The sequence below is a fragment of the Equus przewalskii genome, chromosome 2 (assembly GCF_037783145.1).
Source record: "Equus przewalskii isolate Varuska chromosome 2, EquPr2, whole genome shotgun sequence".
NCBI classification, from domain to species: Eukaryota; Metazoa; Chordata; class Mammalia; order Perissodactyla; family Equidae; genus Equus; species Equus przewalskii.
Window position 1 is genome coordinate 76,210,237 of NC_091832.1, and position 17,171 is coordinate 76,227,407.

The 17,171-nt window shown below is 36.3% G+C and overlaps 2 long non-coding RNA genes across 3 annotated transcripts in view; one reads left to right on the top strand and one right to left on the bottom strand.

The window, feature by feature from the left end:
* LOC139081780 (uncharacterized) overlaps positions 1-17,171 on the top strand; it is a 120,967-nt gene that overhangs the window by 11,263 nt on the left and 92,533 nt on the right. The gene's annotated exons all lie outside the window — the stretch shown is intronic.
* LOC139081779 (uncharacterized) overlaps positions 14,273-17,171 on the bottom strand; it is a 76,652-nt gene continuing 73,753 nt past the window's right edge. For both annotated transcript variants that reach the window (XR_011537081.1, XR_011537082.1), the window contains exon 3: positions 14,273-15,480. This is a non-coding gene — a long non-coding RNA (uncharacterized lncRNA). The remainder of the gene's footprint in view (positions 15,481-17,171) is intronic.

Sequence of the window (17,171 nt, forward strand, 5' to 3'; positions counted from 1 at the left end):
TCTTCTTCTAATGTTCTGCTGTGGGCGAGACAGTCCGTACTTGCCCTCTCTCTCCTGAGGGCCTGCCCCTTACTAGATTTCCAGGCTAGTTGATGTTACTCTGTGACATCTGCTCTTTGATAGGTTCAAGAAAATTTATGATTTTTGTAGTTATTTGGTTTTTTTCTTGTTAAAGTGGGACAAACCTTTTTTTAGCTCTCCACAGTCTGGATGAGGGAAGACCCCTCTTATTAATTTTTAAACAGATTTTATTGTTTTTAGAACAGTTTTAGGTTTACAGCAAAGTTGAGGGGGAAGGTACAGAGGATTAATTTTAATTTATATGTTCCCAGAAAATAATTTATTTCATGCAAGTTCTTGTTGTCGTTGAGTAGAGTAATAAGCAAAATATTCTCTCCTAATTCTATTAGTGTCTTCTCTATCCATGTTTATTTCCACAAAAACATTTCAATATTTTGTATTTATACTTCACTCTTTTTTTCCTGATTAAATTATTAATGGCTTACCTATTTTGTTGTATTTTAAAGAAAGCAATTCTTAGATTTACTTTTTATTTCATAATTTAATGATTTGTAATCTATTAAAGTCTATTTTTATATTTATTAATTCTTTCCATTTACTTGCTGCAGTCTTATTTATTTTTATAACCTCTCAAGATAAGTGCTTTAGCATTCATTTTATTACTTTATTAATTTTACTGTCTTATGTGTTAATGTGATACTTAAAACTTTGGATTTTCCTCTGAGCAGAGCTTTAGTCATATTCCATGTGTTTGTTCAAAGCTTGCTACTCCAGAGTGAAGTTGCATTTCTTTCAGAAGTTACTTCCTTATGCCAAATATACTTTTAATACTTGATTTTAATGATCCAAATTTAACTTTAAAGTACTTTAGTTACTTTGGTGTGGCTCTATATAATTACTAAATAAAAATGTATCTACCTAACATAATAGGGTACCAAATATATACACAGGGAATATGCTTTTTTCCGTCTTAAAGAATGAAAGATTTTTACTGCGTGGAACAGCAATAATATAGAAATGAATCAATGAAGGTTCTATGTCTGCATGATTAATGTTCCCTTTTGCTGAACTGGTTTGCGTATCCATAGACGGAGAATAATGACTTCTATTCTAACCAACCTCTTAGAAATTTGAAAAATACAACTGGCTTGCTCCTGTTCCAGTCTACATGTATCCACAAGCTTGAGAATGATGTATTCTGCTGTGGTATAACAGAGAACTTTGTGGTGCCTGAAGGCTGTGTATGTCTATGGGTTCACAAAAAGATAGTTAAATTGAGTTTTATGGGAATTCTGAGAATAAGCCCATTTTTCATGATACATAATCACTTTATTCACCTTGGTGATGGCCTGAGGATCTGGAAATTGATAGGCTTTTAAATTTTCTCTCCCTTGTATACTTAGTTGGCTAATTTGTAGTGTGATTTGATTATATATAGGTTTGAAATTAGGAAAGTAAGCCAGAGATATATAGGGCTATGTGACAACTGTTGTCTTTGTGTGAAAGCTATGCTGAAATTTCCACATTCAGTTTCATTGAGAGTATGGCAAGATTGTGTCGATCTATAAATCCCCATCATTTCCCACACTCCCTGTTTACTCCTTGCGTGACCCCAATATGAAGAGTTGATAGTAATAATAATACTAATGAAAGAGCTAACGTACTATTTGTTGTGTGCTGTATTCTTCTAGGTGTTTTGCACTTATAACTCACTTAATCTTTACAATAAACTCATTTGGAAGATGCTATTATTGTGGTAGACATCCCAAAGTTGTCCAGTTTCTAATTCCCAGAACCTGTGAATAGGTGATATTACATATTATACTACATGGCAAGGGGGATAGTTTCAGATGGAATAAAGGGTGCTAATCAGCTCTTAAAATATGGAGATCATCCTGGAATATCCAGGTGGGCCCAATGTAATCACAAGTCTTCTTTGACTATGGAAGAGGGAGGCAGAAGGTGAGAGTCAGAGAGAGATTTGAAGATGCTCTGCTGCACACTTTGCAGACAGAGGGAGGGATGCAAGTCAAAGAACGCAGGCAGCCTCTGGAAGCTGTAAAGGCAAGGGACAGAGTCTCCTCTAGAGCCTCAGAAAGGACACAGCTCTGGTGACACCTTATTTTAGCCCAGCGAAATTCATTTTGGACTTCTGAACTCTAGACTTTTCTGATGATAAATTATGTTGTTATAAGCCATTAAGTTTGTGGTAATTTGTTCTGGCAGCAATAGGAAATGATCGCAATTATCATACTTATTTGGCAGTATTGGGATAAGAAACAGGGGTTAAGTAACTTGTCCCAGGTCACATAGGGATTCAGAGGCAAAATTAGGAATTGAATCTGAGTAGTCTGACTCCACGGACTATATTATTGTTATTGAAAAGCCAGGGTTCTTTTTTTAAAATTTATTTTTTTATTGAGGTAACATTGGTTTATAACATTATATAAATTGCAGGTGTATATCATATTTCAATTTCTATATAGCCTACATCATGTTCACCACCAAAAGTCTAATTGCCGTCCATCACTGTACAAATATGTCCCTTTACCCCTTTCACCTTCCTTCCCCTCTGGTAACCACTAGTCTGTTCTCCATATCCATTTGTTTGTTTATCTTCCATATATGGGTGAAGTTATACAGTAACTGTCTTTCTCCATCTAACCTATTTGCCGTAGCGTAATATCCTCAAGGTCCATCAATGTTACTGCAAATGGCAAGATTTCATCTTGTTTTTATGGCTGAGTAGTATTCCACTGTATGTATATACCGTATCTCTTTTATCTATTCGTCCATCAATGGGCACTTAGATTGTTTCCAAGTCTTAGCTATTGTGAAATAGTGCTGCAATAAACATAGAGCCGCACGTATCTTTTTGAATTAGTGTTTCCGTGTTCTTTGGATGAATACTCAGAAATGAAATAGCTGGATCATATGATAGTTTTAGTTTTAAATTTTTGAGAAATCTGCATACTGTTTTCCGTAGTGGCTGCATCAGTTTGCATTCCCACGAGCAGTGTATGAGAGTTCCTTTTTCTCCATAGCATCTCCAACACTTGTTATTTCTTATCTTCTCAATACTAGCCATTCTAACAAGCATGAGGTGATATCTCTTTGTCATTTTTGGTTTGCGTTTCCCTAATAATTAGTGATATGGAGCATCTTTTTTTTTTTTTTTTTTTGAGGAAGATTAGCCCTGAGCTAACTACTGCCAATCCTCCTCTTTTTGCTGAGGAAGACTAGCCCTGAGCTAACATCCATGCCCATCTTCCTCTACTTTATACGTGGGACACCTACCACAGCATGGCTTTGGCCAAGCGGTGCCATGTCTGCACCCGGGATCCGAACCAGTGAACCCCAGGCCACCGAGAAGTGGAATGTGAGAACTTAACCACTGCACCACCGGGCCAGCCTCTCAAGCATTTTTTTATGTGCCTGTTGTATCTTCTGTTTATCTTCTTTGGAAAAATGTCTGTTCAGATCGTCTATAAAGCCAGGCTTCTTAAGGTATCAATTACCTATAAAATTCATACTTTTTTAGTACATAATTTTACGAGTTTTGAGAAATGCATATAGTCATGTAACTAAAACCAAAAAGAGGATATAAGCATTTCCATTCCTCCAGTAAGTTCCCTTGTACCTTCTTTGTAGTCAGGACTTCTCTCCATCCCAAGTGGCTGGAAACCACTATTTTTTGTCTCTATGATTTTGCCTCTTCTGGATTGACATAGCAATGGGATAATAGCTGTGTGAATAGCTAGACAATTCGTCTCCATATAAAAGAGTATAAAACTGGACACAATTGTCAAAAACAATCATTTAAGGGCACTGGAAATTGACCAAAGGCAGACAACAATTGGAGAACTATTAATTTTTGAAAACTTGTGGGAGCTTTGAGGAAGGACAGCAGGAGTCTCTGGCCAGCTCCCTGGAACTGCTTACATCCCCAATCCCTGGCTGGATGGCTAGAACTCAAGTTTCACAAGTTGTGGCTGGGTGCACAAACCTCTGGCTGTGTTTGTTGCCAAAGGGGGCAGATGACTCAATTCAGAGTAGGATGCAAAAATCCCTGGTTTGCTTATTAACAGTGGTGATGGACTCATTTGAGAATGGGCAAGAAAAACTTTCCAGCCAGAAATTTCCTGGGGAGATTCTGAAAATGTGGGAGACATAGAATTGTTGAGATAAGCTGTCCACCTGCCCACTGGCTGAGTGGGAACCTATGCATGTGCAGGAGAGGTCTAACAGAGCCCTGGGGAGACTTGAGAACAGGCTGCAGCTTTGAATCCATTTCTCATACCACATTCAGATAGATTGGCAGAGGGTGGCAACCTTACATGTTCAAGGCATTTGAGCAAAATCTCCGTCCAAAGCATTAGCTAAGCTCTTAATTAGGCAGATACAAGAGGTAACACCTAGGAAGCCAGGCTAAAAAATAAACATAAGAATGAAAAGCCTGAGCGGAGACATCAGTGACTATTTACCATGGAGCAAATAGATTCTGAAATTTAAATACAGATGAAGCATTTTAAAAAGTTCAATAAACCTCAGAAAAATAAAAAAGAATCCAGAGTTGCTACAATAGGTAACCTAAAATAAACACTTTCAAACAAAAATTATGACATACAAAGGAATAGTAAAGTATGGCTCAGACTCAGTTACTGAAACAGAAGTTGTCAGTAGAAACTGACTCTAAGTGGGTCCATTTGCTAGATTTAGCAAAGACCTACATGCAGCCATTATAAATATGTTCAAAAAAGTAAAGGAAACACTGTTCAAAGAATAAAAGTAAACTAGGATGACAAGGAGTTACTAAATAAAGAATATCAGTAGAGAAATGTAAACTATATAAAAGGAAATAAATTTCAGAGACAAAAATTACAATAACTGGAATGAGGACAGCAACAATAGATTTGAGTTGGCAAAAGAAAGAATCACCATGAACATGAGTTAGATCAATAGAAAATAGCCAATACAAAGAACAGAATAAAGATTGAAGAACAATGAAGGGAGTCTCAGAGACCTGTGGGACAATGCCATGCATTCCAACTAACTCCTATCTAGCTAGGAGACAGGGATCAGAAAACATTTTTGAAGAAATAGTGGCTAAGAAGTTGCCAAATGTGATGAAAACTATAATCTCACAGATCCCAGAAACTCAATGAAACATAAGTAAGATTAACACAAAAAGAACAACACCTATACACTGTCAAACTGCTGGAAGCCAAAGGCAAAGAGAAAATCTTAAAAGCAGCAAAGCAAAAATTATTTGCAATAATACGATTAACAACTAATTTCTTATCAGAAACAATGGGGACCAAAAAGGTAGTATGGAATGACATATTCAAAGTGTAAATAAAGTCAATGAAAAATTAAATATTAGATGTATGTGTACGTATTATATGTAAAGCTAAAAATCAACAGAGAGAGTAATATGGTAAACTAAAAGTGTCTGTTTATCACAAAGAAAGGCACTAAAAGAGGAACAAGGGTGACATCAGCAACATGGTGGAGTGAACTGTTCCCTTTACCTCTCCTCTTCTGAACTACCACTAAATGGACATTCACTGACCCGTGGAGGACACCCATCCAGCACAACAAGACACATGAGACAGCCACGCAGATATACATCTGAAGGTGGATGGGATGGGCTCCCTGGGAATTAGTGGAGATACATGAGCACTCCCCTACCCTTCCTTGGTAGCCCTGTGTGTGCATGTGAAAACTTTCCAAGCCAGCAGGAGAACCCATTGTGCTGTTGCAGTCCCAGCGAGGGGCCCAGGTTCCGACCTCGCAGAGAAGCCCCACCAAGCACAGCAGCTGGTGCGACCATAAGAAGAGGTGGTGGCAGATCTATATTTGCAAATTATATATTTACTGAGAGGTTAGTTTCAAAAATATCTAAAGAACACACAACTCAACAACAAAAAAACAAATAACCCAATTAAAAAATAGGCAGAGGATATGAACAGACATTTTTCCAAAGAAGATATACAGATGTTCAACAGGCACATGAAAAGATGTTCAACTTCACTAATTATTAGGGAAATGCAAATCAAAATCACAATGAGATATCACCTTCTATCTGTCAGAATGGCTATAATTACCAAGACAAAAAAAACCCAAATGTTGGAGAGGATGTGGAGAAAAGGAAACACTCATACACTGCTGGTGGGAATCCAAACTGGTACAGCCACTATGGAAAACAGTATGGAGATTTCTCAAAATATTAAAAATAGAAATACCATATGAGCCAGCTATCCCACTACTGGGTATCTATCCAAAGAACTTGAAATCAACAACCCAAAGAGATTTATGCATCCCTATCTGCATTGTAGCATTATTCACAATAGCCGAGACATGGAAGCAACCCAAGTGCCCTTCTATGGATGAATGGATAAAGAAGATGTGATATATATATATATATATATATATATATATATACACACACACAATGGAATACTACTAAGCCATAAAAAATGTAAAGTTGTGACATTTGCAACAACATGGATGAACCTTGAAGGTACGATGTTAATTGAAATAAGCCAGACAGAGAAAGGTAAATATCGCATGATTTCATGCATGTGTGGAAGATAAACAAACACATGGATGAAGAGAATAGATTAGTGGTTACCAGAGGGGAAGGCGGTTGGAGGGTGGGCAAAAGGGGTAAAGGGTCACATATATATGGTGACACTAAAAGTAAGACTATTGGTGGTGAGCACGATGTAGTCTATACAGAAACTGATAAATAATAATGTGTACCTGAAACTACACAATGTTAAAAACCATTATGATCTCAATAAAATACTATTAAAAAGAAAAAAAGAGGAACAAAAAATATATGAGATATAGAAAAAAATTGCAAAATTTAAATCCAACGCTAACAATAATTATTTTAAATGTAAATAGACTAAATACTCCAATCAAAAAGCTGAGATTGCCAAAATGAATAAAAAAGCAAGATCTAACCCTATAAGCGAAGTACTTTATTTATATCCAGAGAAATAAATAGCTGAAAGTAGAAAATGGAAAAAGGATATACCATTCAAACAGTGACTATAAATAACCTGAAGTAGCTATGTTAATATCAGACAAAGTAGACTTTAAGACAAGAAATATTATTAGAGACAGAGAGGGACTTTTCCTATTGATAAAGTGGCAAACATATCAAGAAGATTTGGCAACTGTAAATGCACTTAGAGTCCCTAAATAAGCAAAATCTTACATAATTTTAAGAGAAATAGACAATTCAACAATTATAGTTGATTTCAGTACTCTTCTCACAATAATGAACAAGGCAACTAGAATGAAAAAAGCGGTAAATATATAGAAGACCAGAATAACCCTATCACCCAACTTGCCCTGACATATGGAGAACTTTTCACCCAACAACAGCAGAATCCACGTTCTTTTCAGTTCACATGACTCATTCTCCAGGATAGACCCTATCCTAGGACATGAAACAAGTTTCAACAGCTTCAAATGGATTGAAATCATACTAGGTATATTCTTCAACCACAACAGAATTAAATTGGAGATAAACAACAGAAAGAAGTCTGTGGTTAGAGGAAAATTTATAACTTTAGGCACTTTCAGTAGAAGAGAAGAAAGATCTAAAATCAATAATCTCAGCTTCTACCTAAAGAAGCTAGGAAAACAAGAGCAGCAAATCCAATGCCCGTAAGAGGAAGATGGAAATCATAAAATCAGGGTGGAAATTAACGAAAGGGAAAAGAGAAACACATTAGAGAAAATCAATGAAACTAAAGGTTAGTTCTTTGTAAAGATCAACACAGTCAACGGATATTTTGCTAGCCTGATAAGAATAAAAGAGGAAGAGATAAAAGCTAGAGCAGAAAAAGGAAAGTCAAACATTAAATGTTGACCTTGATCTCTCTTCTGTCACATATAGATTGCAGATAGTGGAACTCCCAAGATAAATATGGAAATCCAAGATTCGAGGCCATTAGTGTCCCATGTTTTATTTGGAACACTAAGTGATGTTAGTAAAACATATTCTCTATGCTGTAATGACCTGGAAGCAGTAGAAAGAAAGGGCCTGATACAGACCCTCCCCTCCTGCAATGCCAAAGAGTTTCGGAAAAGCATCCAAACATTCTCCAGGCCACTAAGAAAGGTTTGGAACTTAGCTAAGAAATAATTAACAGGAGGATTCTGTAGGGTTTGATGAGGGACCTAAGAAGAATGTATTTCCTTTGAGAAAGACATTGACCATATATTCTCATTATTAGATTGCAAAGACAGGAATTGTATTTTAATCTATCAAATTCTATTTATTTTTCAGAGAGTCCTGTGATTTAGCAGGTAGACTATTTAACATTAGGCAAACAGATTCAAGCACAAGCTCTTGGGTCCTGGTGATGAGACCTTGGCAAGGCCACCTAACCTCTTTGAGTTTCCTCGTGTGTAAAATAGTATTAATCACTATCTACTTACACCAGATTCCACAAAACAATAAGGTTGTTCTGATGCTTAAGTGAAATGAAACATGTGACAGGTGCTTTGTAAATGTTCATAAGCACTGGGAAATAATATTTATCTTTCTATATATTAATTGCTGTTGTCCACTTGTGGGCATGGGGCCTTTCTGTAATTTTTCTACTTGACTTTTATTTTTCCTCTAGTTTGCAAATTCTTGAAAGTCTTTCAAGCTAGTACAGAAGTTTACAGGTTTATAGTTTCTCCGTAAAAAACAAATTAAACTGAGGGCTTGTTCATTTTGCTAAGTCCTGTAAAATTTTATTTTCTCATAAGTTTCTGCTAGACCTAACACATTAGATTAAGTCCACCCTTTTCTGCAATTTGTACGTTGGTCTTTCCACAGTTACACTGATGGACTTTTCTCTTCTTTACCTCCTCAAACCCTGCTTTCAGGTAATTCATACTAGAATACTAGAATACTAGAATAAAAATGCTTGAAAATGGCTTTAGGTGAGAGCTCTGCTAGGAGTGTGGGTGGGATGGGGAGAGGGTTTAGTATTTAGCAGAGATCAAAGTTTCAACACATGCTTTATCCAACTCCCAAATATTCTGATTCGGTAATTCAGGGTGAAGCCTGGACATATGTACTTTTAAATAGAGTATTTTAAAACACTGAAGGACACCCTTGCTTAAAACCTTTGATCTGAAGGATAAAGCATTCTGGAATGTCAGGTGTTGGTCAGCACATGTAGAAGGTTTGGAAGAGCATCCTGGTCTGCCTGGCATCCTTGACTCACACCACAGACATGATTACTTACCGCCCTTACAGTCCATGCCACAGAGAGCACTCTGACATGTGGTGGGCTCTGAAATAACACAGGCAGACTCATGTCATCACTGCTATCCTGAGAAAGAGAAGCACAGTATAGCAAAACTTCTATTATATATTCTTTGTCCTCCATCTATATTTTTATTTATCTTGGTAAAATTGTTAATGTTGACAAGCAGTAAATTATTTATAAAATATAATTCAATGTAAGCTATATTTTCATCATTCATTAAATTACACTTTAACCTGTTAATTCATCCTCAGAACTTAGATTTGACAGATATATGAATGAATTACTTCATTCACATTTATAGGCGTTCATGTTTATAACAATCAGGTTCTTATGAGGTCTTTACATAAACACATTTTGTTCCTGAACAAATTATTGGAAATAGCAGCACATTAATTTATTGCAATTATACTTCAGATGAAAAATTTGTGTAATGGGAAAGCATTTATTTAAAAATATTTTAATTTTTCATAGGACTTGAAGACAACTCTTAGGGAAGAGTTACCATATACAAGTCATATACACTTTCACTCTATAAATCAGCAGCCAAATGCATCATATTTTCATATTCTTTTGTTGATGTAAAGTTCATATGATATTATAAAGCCTTGACTCTCAATATCCTAGCTATTGAGGATGGCAGGGTTGACTTTGCCCGAAGATGAGAGCAGAGGTTGTTTCTTTAAGCAAAGCATGATACCACTTTTTAAGTCTCCAGGTGATTCTGATGTTCACCTAGGTTTGAGAAGCAAAATAATTTAAAGTATATATAATCTATTAGATAAGGATTTTTGTTTTTTACTAATGAACTTAGTAGTGTCAGTTAGCCTTTATAAAATGCACATTTATTAACTGGCTTCTACATGCCAGGCACTATTCCAGATATTTTGGTGCCCATTATTTCAATAAATTCTTTTCACAGATGCAACTTAGTGGATTACCAAAACAAACAAACAATATTAGCCTCTCTTGTTTGGTAGGAATGCAACGCAGCGTCATGATGCTTCAGTCGAAAGAAATAACTTCAATAGCTACTGTTTTAAAATGAAACAGGCCTTGTCAGCATTCCTTTTCTGGAATATCACCAAAGCTGTTTTGTTCTTGGTTTGGGAAGTAGTGAGGAAAGGAGGTGAGGAGAGGACAGAGTTATTCTCTTTTCTTACTATAGACCTTCTATTCTGTGCTGTATGATGCCAACAGAAATAACTGAGAATATCCAAAGTTCCTCAGAAGGTTGAGTGGTTCAGTTTCGCAACATTGTGAGGAAATGGGGCCCCCTTCCAGGTCCCAGATGCCTGAAATGCAAAAGTGTTGAGTCACCTTAAAGTTCTCCCCCTCCCAACGCTCTTTAACGCAGGTTTCATGAGACCATCTCAGGGATGGGCTCGGGGACGAGTTTTCTTTTAAAGTTCCCTACAAAGTGTCCATGATGCCTTTGGTGCCAGGGTATTCAGGAAAAATTTCTGCTGAAGAGTTTTTTTTAAACTTAGAGCAGAACAGGGACAAAATTATACATAATATGTCAAACTTAAAATTCCTGCTTTCTTTCTCAGAGCCAAAACCTCAGAGTAGCATTGCAAAACTTCCTCTTGAATCCCAAGGCCTTTGGGGGAGTTGATTCATTGAGCTTTCACAGTAAGGGAGGGAACTCTTTCCCAAGAGACAGTGTGAGAACCAGAGTTGAAAAAGCTGGAACTCAATTTTGTGTCTGTTCTTACTCACTTTTCTGAGATTTAAAAAAGGACAGCTTAGAGGTTAAGAGAAAAAGAAAAAAGAACTCCTTTGCTTTCTTGTGCCTTATAAAATGAAAGATCTAATATAAAGAAGAAACTTAAAAGGTTGTTCCAAATACCTACTTAGAGAGTTAAAGTGTTACATATTTTTTTGTTTGTTTAATTTCTAATGATGTATAGAGGACCGAAGAGGTTAAATGGATTATCCCAAATTACATATCTAGCCAACTGCATTCTAATTCTTGAGAATTATTTAGAACTTAAACAGCTGTCTTTTTAGATTTTGACAGCTATGTAACAGAGTTTTCTAGTGCGATATCCATTTCCTTCTTAGCCTCATGCTGATACTGAAGGGTTTTATCTTTTTCTGAAAGAACAAAGTGCTGGCATCTCTCAGTCTTTCTTCTCCAGCTGTCTCCACAGTACCATATCTATGATTTTTAGACAGCAAACACCAAATTCCCTCTCCTATATTTTTGGTCTGAGCTAGATTATTTTAAAGTCAAAGATGAGGTTCATACTAACATTCAGAGTATCTTTGTTACTCCCAAATTAAATTGCTTTTATGTACAAAAGCATATTTATTCTATTTTGGTACATTATTATTTTTTAATTGTCAACTGATAGCCCCTTGTTCATTAACAGACTGGTGTATATGTTGCCTGAGAGTGGGTCCAATTAGATCCAAGTGGAGAAGAGCAAAGGGGTAGCATTTACCTGGGCAAAAAGAAAAGGATTCACTGATGTCATTTATTGTTAATCCAGGAGATGGTTTATTTAGTGATTAAAAGAAGTAAATACTGAAAAAAGTCAATATGTTGCACCATTATTCACAATACCCAAGACTTGGAAGCAACCTAGATGCCCACCCATCAAGGGGCAAATGGATAAAGAAGATGTGGTGTATATACACAATGGAATACTACTCAGCCATAAAAAATGATGAAATCTGGCCATTTGTGACAACATGGATGGACCTTGAGGGTATCAGAGGGTGAAAGTAAGATATCGTATGATCTCACTCATAAGTAGAAGATAAAACAACAATAAACAAATATGTAGAGACAGAGATTGGATTGTTGGTTATCAGATGGGAAGTGGGGTGGGAGGAAGGCAAAAGGAGTGATTAGGCACATGCGTATGGTGATGGATTGTAATTAGTCTTTGGGTGATGAACATGATGTAATCTACACAGAAATCAAAATATAATGATGTACACTCAAATTTTGTATAATGTTATAAACCAATGTTGCTGCAATAAACAAAAAAATTTTTAAGTTAATGTTAATATCCTAAATCCTAATTTACTTCTAAATATATCTGTGAAGGTGAATTGATCTTGACTTGCATTAAAATAAATGTTTTAAAAATAGCAATAGATAGTACACTGAACATCAAAGTTAAATTTTTCCCCCTTTGCATCTCTGATAATAGATTTGTCTTTGACTGGTCTATTTTTTTTTTTTTTTTGAGGAAGTTTCCTGAGTTAACTGCTGCCAGTCCTCCTCTTTTTGCTGAAGAAGACTGGCCCTGAGCTAACATCTGTACCCATCTTCCTCTACTTTATATGTGGGACGCCTACCAGCATGGCTTGCCATGCGGTGCCATGTCTGCACCCGGAATCTGAACTGGTGAACCCTGGGCCACTGATGCTGAACGTGCGCACTTAACTGCTGCGCCACTGGGCCAGCCCTGGTCTGTTTTTTAAAATAGTTTTTTTTTTTTGTCTCTTCTTCCTCACTTTGATTTATCTGTGATTTAATAAGAAAAGCCAATTTACAAACCAAAAACTCTTGATTTGATCTATCGCTATCTTTAGAAAACTTTAGAATCTTTATTAAAAGTCATTCTAGATAGGAACAATTTATTCTTTTCATGTCATTAAGTTTTAATAAAGTTATTCTTTCAGACTCTGCAGATACATTCAGGAAATAAATACTTTTAGAAAAATAATGATTTCAAAAGGGATTAATTTAATCAGGGCTTAAATCGAACAAGATCTCAAATAGCACTTTTTTCATGGACAGAGGTAAAGGAAACAAAACTTGCTTATTTAGTTGATGCTGTCAAGAAGAAGATCTGGTTTCACTCATTTAAAACAAAAAAGGCAAAGCCAAGGCAGACGGTGATATTATAGGTGGAGATCTCCCAAACGCTTCAGGCTCAGATTCGGTAGCTGGGCATTTTACTGAAGTATCTTTGTTTGTGTTGAGTTGTATAAAAGATTGCCTACTTTGTGGGCACAGTTAATCTTAAACTCTTTAATAAATAATAATTTTAAAGACGGTAAATTATCTGTTTCTCCACACTGTAATTCAGATATATAATTGACAGTACAACCGTTTCTTTAAATGAAAACCACTAGTTTTAAACCTGAGATTATAAAATGAGATGTTAAATTTATCACTAAATTTCCTGGCTTCTAGTTAGAGTGTGTCACGTATACAATTTATTAATACAAAACAGTGCTTGAATCGCCACGATAGTCTGTGGATTTCAGCAGCTCAAAGTGTGAAATGTAGGTATGTGATAGACATTTAAAAGGATTCTTTTGAATAATTACCTATATGACATCACAAGATAGTAAGTAAAACTCCTCAATGAGAACCTCAATAAAGAAGGATTAACTTTGGGGAACAAATAAAATCTTGAGTAAAGAAAATTTACAGAACAATTTTTTTTCTAAGTAATTTTCAGATCATTCTTTTGGAATGACCATGTTTGTGGAATATTAAAAAGCCAAGGAAATATTCTGTGTGCTCTTCAAATGCACTCTTTGTTTTGTTGAAACCAATCCCAACTGTATCTCAGTAAACTAAAAATACTTTTGTCATCAAATTTCATATGTACATGAACTGAGTTTGATTTCCTTAAACCAAGCAAATTTCTTACCCAGAGGTTAACTTTTGCTGTGGACTTGTAGACTATGACTGGAAATTGGTTGACATAGGGATCTTACAGAATTCAAATCTTGTTAACTTTAATATCTAATATATTTTTAATACATTTAAAATATATTTAACTTCAATATGTTTTGATGGGAAATGGATCAGACTCCATGGCTTGTTGCTGACACCAGAGATGCAATCTTTGGAAGGTTAAATTCTTGAGCATTTCGTGTCACTTGCGGGGGGAGGGAGTGACATATCCTAGAAGAGAAAACAGCTCAAAGCACATCAGCTTCCAGAACTTGAGATCAATAGAAATGTTTCAATTACTTGATATGCACATATGTCACAAATGATAGTTTAATGGATGCTGTATAACAATCAACCACAGTATCTCAATGACTGAAAACATCAAGGGTTTAGTTTTTGCTCATTCTATACGCGCTTCAAGAATTCGTTTTGGGCTCTATGCCACATCGTCCTCATTCAGGGATGCCAGGCGTCAGAGTGTCTACCGTTCGGGGAAGAGATCACAGTGCCCTGGTTTCTCTTTCTACCTGCTAATGACACATGGTCTTTCTCCTCCTGTATCATTGGCTGACACAAGTCACATGATTATGCCTAACTTCAAGAGGCAGTTAAACACAATTTTACCACATGACTGAAAGGGGAGAACAAGAAATGGTAACAATCATGTTAATGAAAACTACTGATTATGACTGCCTAGACTATTGATCACAAATATTGAGCTTATTATTCTCCATCCTGCATAAAAATGTACTCTCTTACTTTTGTGGGGAAATAAAACTCCCTGTACTTCTGAGCGTTACCGTAAAAAGCCCTAGCTTTCTGGGACAGGGTAATGTAAAGGATACAAAGATAGGAAATGTTTGTTTTCAGTTTTCCTGGAAGCATTTTGCTCTTTACATCTCATGAGAATTAGGTATGTGGCCATTTGGACTAGGTCCCTAGGTTAAGCCCAAGGTGACAGAAAGACGTGAGAACTCTCTTTCTAGGTATTTACATTCCAAAATCTGTGAAGTCCAGGCCTTGGCAACATCTCTAGGTCACAAAAGCAGGAGACGTCCAGTGTTTATCTGGCCCTTGGGAAGATATATTTACATTCCAGAAGTTTAGGGTGGGAATCCGGGATCCTTGCTATTCTCCTCTCAAAAGAGCAAAAGTTACTATTTTCTCCTTTTCCTTTCAAGAGGGGAGGCAGACAGCAGTCTCTCTACCATGCATAAATAGAGAAATTCCATTGTTCTCCATTCCTTTGGAGATGCAGACTTTGAAGTTATACAGAGTAGGACATTTTACCTGACTTTCCTCATGTCACCCCTGGGGTAAGAATCAGAGTGTGAGGGACCTCAATGTCATTATTTGCTTTTAATCAATGAAGATCAATATTAAAAATCCAGCACTTCTTTAAGGGAAGCCATCCAAGAGCTGGACCCAGTCACGGCAGCAAGCTCAGGTCTCTGGTGGTGTGTGGTAGTCTTCATCTCCGGGGTGATTCTGGGGTTCTCTCCGTGAAGTCCAGCTGTGGCACCTCTTGTTACAGAGATTTGTGAACATAAAAAGTTATTTGCTTTGCATATATTCAATATACAGTAACTGATAAGGTTCAGGACAAACACAGTAAGCACTTGTGGCGGGAAAGGGGAAGAACGGCAGTCACACAGCTATCTTCTCCACACAGTGATGACGTCCTTCTGGGCAACTTATTGAGAACCCTCTGCCCTTCCACTCCTCGCACACTCACTTGTCTTGTGGTCTGCATGTTACTGCTTGCCATACCTACTGCTCCACTCTGTGGGCAAAGTGTGGCGTCTGCAGAATGGGCTTCTATACCCTCTGGAGCTACAGGCTCCGTCTGGACACATTTAACAATTAATTGAATATGTGTGATTAAAGCTCAGTCAGGAACTACTTACAGAAGCTACTCTGAGCAAAGATTCACAATTGGGATGCAGCATCCATGGAATTACCCATCTTCTCAAAAATGTCTAATTTTTCACTGTTTGAATCTTTCACTCAGCCTGCACTATACTGGCTGGAATTTACCATTTCTATTGGGGACATGATTTTTTGGTATTAGTAATAAAAATACAATAATTCTCATTTCTACATACAAGCACACATAGTGCCAATCTGAAAAATGTAACAGATTTCTAATATCTTCTTAAGGATCACATGAAAAATGAGGATGAAATAAATTTCACACATACAGCCAAATTGAAAGGAAATACAACTCTTGAAAACTAATTTAAAAAGTTTAAATCAAGTTTTATTCTGATTGAAAATTCCAAGTTAAGTCATAGTGCTACCCACCCCCAATTTTCTTTTGAATGAAGCACTTCACGTACTTGCATGCATAGTGCATACATATATTTGAACAGTATCTCAATAATCATACAATGTTCATTCGTAAAAGGGTATAATGTTTTTTGGTTCGATTCAGCATTACTTAAACTCAGCAGTCACACGAAATGCTCACTGATAAGACAACAAATCTTATATTTAAGGTTTAATCTCAAACGGAAATAGAAGGTGTGGACACAAAAGTCAAGTGAAATTTCTTTTTCCTTCCCTCATTCCTGTCTCCTTATGTTCCTCCTTTCTTTCCTTCCTTTCATTTGTTTATGTAAGAAAAATTTTTTATTCTTATGCATTTATTCTCTCAACAAATATCCACTGAGTACTTGCTATGCAGCCTTTCTATTATATAATATTCTATAGTTGTAAAAATATTTTATACCTATTGAATTGCTGTGTTTTCATGGAGTTCAAAAATCCAAATGATATACACAAAGCTAAGCATTTAGATATCTAGTCATCACCCCTGTCCCTGGCCACCTTGTAGTGACTGAACTCCTTTAGGGAACAATATTTTATTATGTTCTTGTGTAACCTTCCAGTGTTTCTCTACGTAAATATATCGGCAAATGTAAGCACATGTTACTACCTCGCTATACAAAAGATATGCACCGTTATAGAGCTTGAATATATATTTTTTCACTTAACTATGTATCCTGGAGAATTTTACATATCAGGGTATAGAAACCTTCAGTCTTTCTTTTTTCACATCTTCACATCTGTAACTATACCCTAATTTATTCAATCGTGCCCTTTAGATGGATGTGACTAGTTGTCACTGGATCTTTTGCTAACAAAAAAGTACTGTAAGAAAATAACCTTCCATGTACATCATTTTAAGTATTCCTGCAGGATAAATTCTCATG